Genomic DNA, 8500 nt, shown 5'->3' with positions numbered 1-8500 from the left:
AAAAAAAATATCGCAGGCCGATAATAATAATAATAATAGTTTTATGATGACGGTGGGCACGACTGTACGAGTACGGGGGAGCGCACGCGCGATACGGATTTCAAACAAGCGCGGGGAGGACGTAGACGACCGAGCTCGGAAGATAAAGCTGAACGGTGGATCGAGATTTTCGTCTGGTGGGTGTTGGGTGGCGGGCAGCAGCTGACACGGAAAACCGCGACGGTCGACAACCGTGGCGAAAAAAATCATTTATATTCTCCGCGACGGTATTAAAAGTTCCGTTATCACATTTTTCGGAATAGATGATAACGATTTATTATTTATGCCAATATTCCATATTTCCATACTTTGTAATTAAATTCATTGAAAGCATTGGCGTACTTCAGAATGTCTTATGAGTTATGGGGTATCAAAAAATACTTCAAGGCAGAGCGCTGTGGGGCTTTGTCCCCACACCACCCTTTATAATACATTGATAACTCGTCACATATTAACAAAATATTTTATTATTTTTTTACATAATAATTTACAATAGATGATTGCTATAATACAATAGATAATATATTATTATTTAAAAAATCAATTATATTGTTAATTTACTAATGAAGTTTTAAAATTATTTTCGTTTTATTTTTGTTCGTGATAATTTATACCTAAATTTGTATTTACACTTAAAATTAAGATAAGAAACAAAAAAATATAAGTATATAAATACCGCATATGGGGGGATCTATCCCCCATATCCCCTCGTAATTACACTACTGATTGAGAGGACGTCACACTCGCATAATCTTTGGTTGTCCTTGCTCCTTGCCTTACGCATACGGATAACATGGTTAATTTTAAGTGAGTTATAATAATCTTTAAACTTGAATGTTTTACAACTAAAATGTCATATATAGTCAACCAGAAAAACACGGATTAATGTTCTGAACTTTAAGTTTGATAATTCTGAACGTTGTTGATATGTTAGCCGTTAGGTATGCGTTAGTAAGACGAATAAAATACATGCGCGGGTTATGAGTGCGTCATTCAAATTACAATATCAATGTTTAACATCTATTCAAAATAATTTTTTAAGATATTTATGCTATAATTAATGTGGTCTTCAAAAAATTTTTCATTCAGGATAATTTGATAATTTAATTTTTTATTTTAAAATAACATCATTAAATAATATTATTGTCTTTTTATTCTTTTTTGAATTAACTATAAATATTAACAATATTACCTATATTAGAAAATTTTATATTTCACATTGTAATTATTATTATTACTAGTATTATATACTATATAGTATATAGTATAGGTAAATGATATTAAATGGAAATAAACGTTATTCGCCGGTTATTAATGTTATTTACCAAATACACAGGTAATTGATGTTATAAATCAGATATGCACATGAATCTCAAATACTATAATTTGAAAAATGATGTACCTAGGTATTTTTAGAAATAGAAAATATGTATCATTATTTTTTATTTATTTTTATAAGTTGTACTCCCATGACATTTAATATTACATAATTTTTCAGCCCCACGGCAGGCACAACGCTTATTATTACAACTAGTCTTGCCTTGCAATGGCAACGCTGGTACCCATTGAGGGCCCGCAACCGAATTATTACTAGCTGCATCCCTCAGTGTCAACTGTCTATCATTTGCTAATTTTATCACATTGTTCATGTCTAATAGATTTTCTTTGTAAGCAACTATTTCTAGGCGTTTGAAATTGTATTTAAGAAAACTATGTTTCGTACTTATAAAATAATATTAAAATTTTTAATTTTAATAATATACTTTTTTTTTTATTTAGAACTAACTTATACAGAGTTTGTATTAGTCATGTTCAACTTGGGTGACAACTGCTAGTATATTTCGTGGAGAACCACGAGCTCTATCAACGTTCGGTATAGTTACATATACAGTTGTGCCTATTTCAAGCTGAGAAAAGTTCTTTAGAAAGTTTCATCATTTTCTCTCCTTGTTTTTCTAAATTTTTTTTTGAATTTTTATGTGCAATAAAAATATTTTCTTGACGATCATCTAAAAAGATATTTAAAATAATTTAATAAATGATGAAAATAATTTTTAAATATTTATATTTTAGTTTTATTTGTGTTATATTTAGAATTCGGAAATTTATCGTTAAATAATTAAAACATATTTAAGTACCAAATTTTGAATTTGTTTCTGCGATTTCTATGATTTAATTTCCAATTTAGTCTTTTTTGGTGATTGGTTCATTGGTTATTTTTTCTAAATCTTCTTCCGTAATGACCTCTTTTATTTTATAATCAAATCAAAATTTCCCAAATCATACGGTTATTAACGTTATTCATTAGAAAATAACGATAATTCACACATTCGTAGATAAATAATGTTAATAACCGGTGAATAACGTTAATTTCCGATATTACATCATTTATCGCAATTTTTAATTTATAAACATAAAAATATATTCTGCTAATGTCTAATTATTACCATCAGAATTATCAATTTTATCTTTAATGTTTATATAAAATCTTAGTAGAAATGGCAAAGATTGTTTACTAAAGTTATGAAAGCTTTTAATCTATGTTAAATTTTAATATTGTTCATAAATTCGGATTTACAAACCTTTTTTGATTATTTACGGACCTGTGCCGCGCCAATTAACAAAATTCTTAGAGCGGATCTGTTGTTAGTATGTAAATATAATAGTATGTATTATTTTTATAAGTTTAATATAGCCATTTACTCGTAGGATAAATTCGGAAAATAAAGTAAACATGCTTTATATATAGTACCTATATAATATAGGTGCGATCACTGGATGGTTTCTTCCCTCACCCTATACATGTTAAATCTGCTTATAGCACATACTTGTTCTTATTATGCCAAGGGCATGGATTTTATATTTAAAAAAAAAACAAAATAAAAAATATAATAAAGCTCGTTGCTAAATGCTAATGTATTATTAGAGGGGAATTGTTAAAATTTTGAAGGAGTTATTAGGTGTATTATACATATAAACATAAACCGTAATAGGGGCAATAATAATTAAATAATATTCATAATTTGGATAAGAACATAAAGTAAACAAAAAAATCAATTTTTGAAAAAAATAAGATCACGTTTTTATTGGTAAAAGTTGAATAAAAAAGACTACGAGTGTTTTGCCCGTGTGGAAGGTTGAGAATAATTGTTGTGAGTGTTCAGTAGTGGTGTTCGGCCTTTTCGTATTTGCCGGGCCAGTATTGGCCATCGTCTTCGGGATAGCTCGGGTAAACAGACTTGTATGTTGGGATTTCGACCTTTTCGTACTTGCCGGGCCAATATTGGCCGTCATCTTCAGGGTAGCTCGGGTATGCATGGGTGGAATATGCTGTGGCTGGGTACACTGCTGCCGGGTATGCGGCGGGTGCATGGTATGGTATAGCTCCTGCTACTGGATAGCTGTACGGGTAGCTGGTGTAACCAGAGTATGCATATGAAAACGATTTAGGAGCTGAGACAGAGTAACCCAAAATCGCTGTGGAAAAAAAATTCGATTAACGTTATTTGGTTGCATTTACTTATTTGGAGTTTGAAAAATTCAAAGGCTATAGAAGTACGTTTTCGCACTATAGTTTATGTTATTGGTAGCTATATAGTATGTAGTTACTTACGAGCTGGGGCAGTGGCGATGTAGGCATGCTTCTTTGCTCTTACTCCTTCTTCGGCGGCAACGGAGTACACGGCCAAGGTGATGAATATCTGTTGAGAGTAACAATAATAGTAATAAATAAAAATGATTGCTTACAAATAGTTTGTAATTGATGTCACGAGTAAAATACAATGTAGAGTATTAATTACAAATCACAATGCGATATATATTTAATCGTTTTTGTTTGTTTTAATTTTTATTGTATTTTTTTCAATGTAATTTGAAGTGTACATGCACAATAAATCTGTACAAGTTGCTATAGCTATACAGAGTACATTGCAATAAAACGTATAATAATATATATAGTAATAATGGTAAATAACCACGCACGGCTTCAAAGCTTTTGTTGTCTAATGTTTATACAAGTTTAAGTGTGCATGGAAAATTATAAATTTCATGAATTATGTATACTCGTATATATCGTAGATTCGTATATAACACTCGTTTAAATATTGATGTTTTTCCTTAAACAGGTGATAATACTAACAGGAGCGAGTTTATTCAAATTGTGTACCCTACGCGTTTTGAGAATTTCTTGACGGTTGTTCGGTACTTCGGCAACTTATTTTTAATTTTTAATCGTTCAATAATAAGCACGCAGTCGTCGCAGTCACATAATTTAATATCAAATACATATTATATAGTAAATATCCCAGAAAATGAAATGAAATTATATGTTACGTAAAGAATAGCGATTAAATAGACGTGCGTTTGGACAATATCGAATAACTTTTATAATAATATTGTTAAAATATAATATTATCTAATAATTGTAATTGAATTTATAAGCTTCTGATTTATATAACTTTCGTAGGGTGCGCTATCGGAGCGTTGGAAATTATACTAAGATGAATTATAATTTTTCGGTACGACGGTAGGTATTTACTGTCGTCTTACGAGAGTTAAGCATTTTTTGAAAAATATTACATATCGATCAATAGTTGACGAGGGAATTTGCATCCATAATATTATAAGAAATTATCGTAAAACATTAAGTTGTACATAATATATACATAGCTATAGAAAAATAATAATTTATCGATTGTACAAGTGGTGAGTTTATAACACCTGCGTTGCGATTTTATGTTGCTAAGTCACTTACCAGATACTTGAAAGAAGCCATTTCGTGTTAGATGATTTCTTCTTGCGTTGTTTATAACGAATCTGCAAACGTCAACCAGTGGTAAATGTGTACACTTGATATGTGAAGAGATACAGTGTGATGCCGATGCCAGGTACCGTGGTTCTTTTATATGTACTGTCGGTATCTACCTAGCTGCACTGTGGTGGGTATTCGGGCGTCTTAACTGCATACATCTAGGGCGTTTCCCAACCGAGAGCATTAAATCTAGATTATGCGTATATTATAATATATAATATACCAGGTGGAGACTGGAGAGTGCATAACGTACGCACACAACTAAACAGTGAGTTGATATGATAGCAACCTTGATTCTTGACCATGCAGAATAAACAGGGCATTTAACCCGTTTGTATTTAAAAATAAACATGATATTTTATAAATTATAAGCAATAAAACAAAAATTGTAGTTATTAATAAATATAAAACGCATAGATTTAAAATTAGGCGTTGCCGGACATATATAGATTATATTATAGGTATTGAACGCTTAGCCATTGTATAACATTATAATATACAAGAGAAATAGTAAAATAATGAAATATTTCAACATTTTAATGAATTTTGTTTGATTTTTTTTTTCTATTAAGTTTATTTTTTGTCATTAGTGATTATTTTAATTAATATTATAATAAAGCATTTAAGATTTTTTATATTTACAACAAATAAATAAATTATTATAAAAATGTTTAAATTCACAGTACAATAAATATCAATAAGAATTATTTTTATATTTTTGTCATATGTTACCATTTTTTAAACTATAAAATATAATATATTAATTGTTATAATAATATATTATTTTTATCTTTTACAAACATGGCTGTGTTTTTTGACAACTTTTTTACTTGTAATGTATCCAGGCAAAAATTTTTGTTCTTTTATTATTTCTTTAAATGTATAAAATATAGTTTTATAGTCACAAATCACATAAAAAGAGAGATCATCATCATCTACAATGAGTTATTTATTCTTAAGAAGTGAGTGTAATAAAAACGTACATACCCAATACATATATATATATATATACATAACGTATACATAAGTTTTATATGCGAGTGGAAATAAAACTAATCATTAGATATGTACAAAAAATTAAGTTTTATGTTAATTATAATGCCCTAAAAATAAGAAAGTGTATAAAAAAAAATTTTAGGTAATACTCAAGTCTCTCGAATCCACATCAATTATTAGATATGCACGTTTGCTAGTGCTAAAGCTTTATCATACCATTGTGACACGACCAATCACAGATATCATCCTCACGCCTCATCGTGATATGCAGTGGCGTAGACAGGGAAGTTGGGTGTTTAACGCCCCCCCCCCCCTATATTGTCTTTCCATATCTAATAAATGTATTATTTATATTATTATATATTTCATTAATTCTATATTAATATTGAGGTGTTTATAATATATTATTATAATATTGTATATTCACAGGTTTAGAACTAAACTTTGTTCTTGAATAGTTCAATTGGGCAACAAATATAACAAAAACAGTAAAAACTAAGTTTAATTTTCACTTTCTACCCCGCAAAATCTTGCCTTTACTACTGGTGATATGTACCTAACTTCTAAACTTTCATGATTACGATGATGCGTACAATTGTAACTATCGCATTTCAATATATCATTATTTAATTTTTTCATTGGGAAATTAAGATTGTAAAGGTTAAACCGGTAATTTAGTTCTGTTGTTAATATCTTGTGTAAAATATGTATAATTGTATTAGGTAATAGGTACTAAATTATACTGGAGTATAAAAGTTGTATTTTATATTTTTATCACATTTATATATTGTTTGTTGTTATTATATATAATAATGATAATAATTTAATATGTATTATATGAAATGAAAAAAATTATATTTTAAATGATTATGAACAATAGTACCTATTATATATTTAAGGTTTTTATAATAAATATTATTTCACTAACACTTAGATGTAGGGGTACACAGATTTTTAAAATTAGTTGTAACACAAATTATTACCTGTCTAAACACCATTTATTCAAACAAATGTACATTTTTTGCATACAAATTGAATACACTGCATAATAAATATTTAATTTACGCAATTACATAATGTACTATAATTTTAACAAAAATACAAATTCATGTATTTATATAAACATATAAATTATAAGAAAAAATTTATAATATCGTTTTTTATTCCATATGTTCTCTACTATTTATTTTATTTCGTGACTTATGAAAAAAAGAAATTTAATACTCGTACTACGAATTTAAGTGAGTAATTTATGATACTATATACTATGCTGTAGAGTGTAGCTGTTTTAAGAATTAATATTAAAATAGTTTGTACATTGAGATTAAAATTATATAATCCGACTTTAGTCAGGAATAAATTAACAAACATAAAATATAGTGCAATATCGGTGTTTCTTGGTTTTAGTGTACTTCAGTTCGTTGGAAATTTGTTTTGTTAATTTTACTGATTCTACTAAAATGGGCAAACTGTGTTTGGTGGATTGGATATAAGTGATATAACATTTGGAATATTTTCAAAGTAGTTAAAATTTCTCATTAATAACTTCCTAATATTTCTACAAGCAATCTTTGAAATTGTCAACAAAATCGGTAGAATATTTAGAATTTTATCGGTAAAGCACAAACTTATGCCAATATGTGCATATTCTTTTTATGTCATGTGAATAAAAACAATAAATTAAATATGATTTTCTTTTACTTAAAAAAAACAACCCATAACAGCTCCAAGTAGCTAGCATGTCTATGCCAATTTATTTTAAGGAAATACATTTAATGAACATAAAATACTTTGTATATTGGTGTATCTTTGTTTTAGTATAACTCATTCAAGGGCAAATCGGTATCTTGCTTTGTGAACTAATTCGACTGAGATGGATAATCTGTATTTTGCGGATGCGGGATGGATAAAGCAGCACAGCACTCGTCATTAACGATATTAAAGGATATTGATTTTTGATGAATATTTGAATAATAAATAATATTTAAATACTATTAAACTAGTTACTGTTTTTTATATTTATTTTTAAAAATAATTATATTTATCTTTTGAGTTTTAATTTACTGTACAGATAGCGCTAAGTGTATTCCTATTGTTTGCGCCGGAATAGTTCTTATGATTAATGTACGAGCAGTGGACTACTCCGACTTGCGGTGATTTTGGGATGGGTGACCTTTACTTATAATATAATTTTATAATAATAATGAACACTAACTATTGACGCGCTCAGCGCATAATACATATAATATTAATATTCGTTCAAATAATATAATAAGACGGAAAAAAATATAAATAAATATGTGGACGCCCAACTAATATAATAATAAATAACTAACACGCATAAATGAATACGTGCGAATACAAAAACAAAATGATCAATGGATCGAATACGTAAATAATAATAATAATAATAAAAAAAATGATATAATATACATCTATTTAAATGATAATAATAATAATACAATATCACCCGGTATGATAAGGACTCGGTGCTGCCAACTAAACTGTCCGACTGAATATTTTGTGGAGGGCAGTCGACGGCGGGCTTCACAGATGGGAATTCCCGCGTTGGAAGTTCAAAAGGCTATCCGTAACGACGACGGATCCAATACCGTACCCAATTGTCCACAGGGTCGATTCGTATTATCGTAAGCT

At 28.7% G+C, this 8500-nt stretch overlaps 1 pseudogene; it reads right to left on the bottom strand.

Moving 5' to 3' along the window:
* Positions 1 to 3096: 3096 nt before the first annotated feature.
* Positions 3097 to 4942, bottom strand: LOC112597371 (annotated as a pseudogene).
* Between the last annotated feature and the right edge of the window lie 3558 nt (positions 4943 to 8500).

This window comes from Melanaphis sacchari, unplaced genomic scaffold (assembly GCF_002803265.2).
Source record: "Melanaphis sacchari strain LSU unplaced genomic scaffold, SCAv2.0 Contig40_pilon_pilon, whole genome shotgun sequence".
In the NCBI taxonomy this organism is placed as follows: domain Eukaryota; kingdom Metazoa; phylum Arthropoda; class Insecta; order Hemiptera; family Aphididae; genus Melanaphis; species Melanaphis sacchari.
The sequence above is the reverse complement of the archived record's forward strand: the minus strand, read 5'-3'. Positions and strand labels throughout refer to the sequence as shown.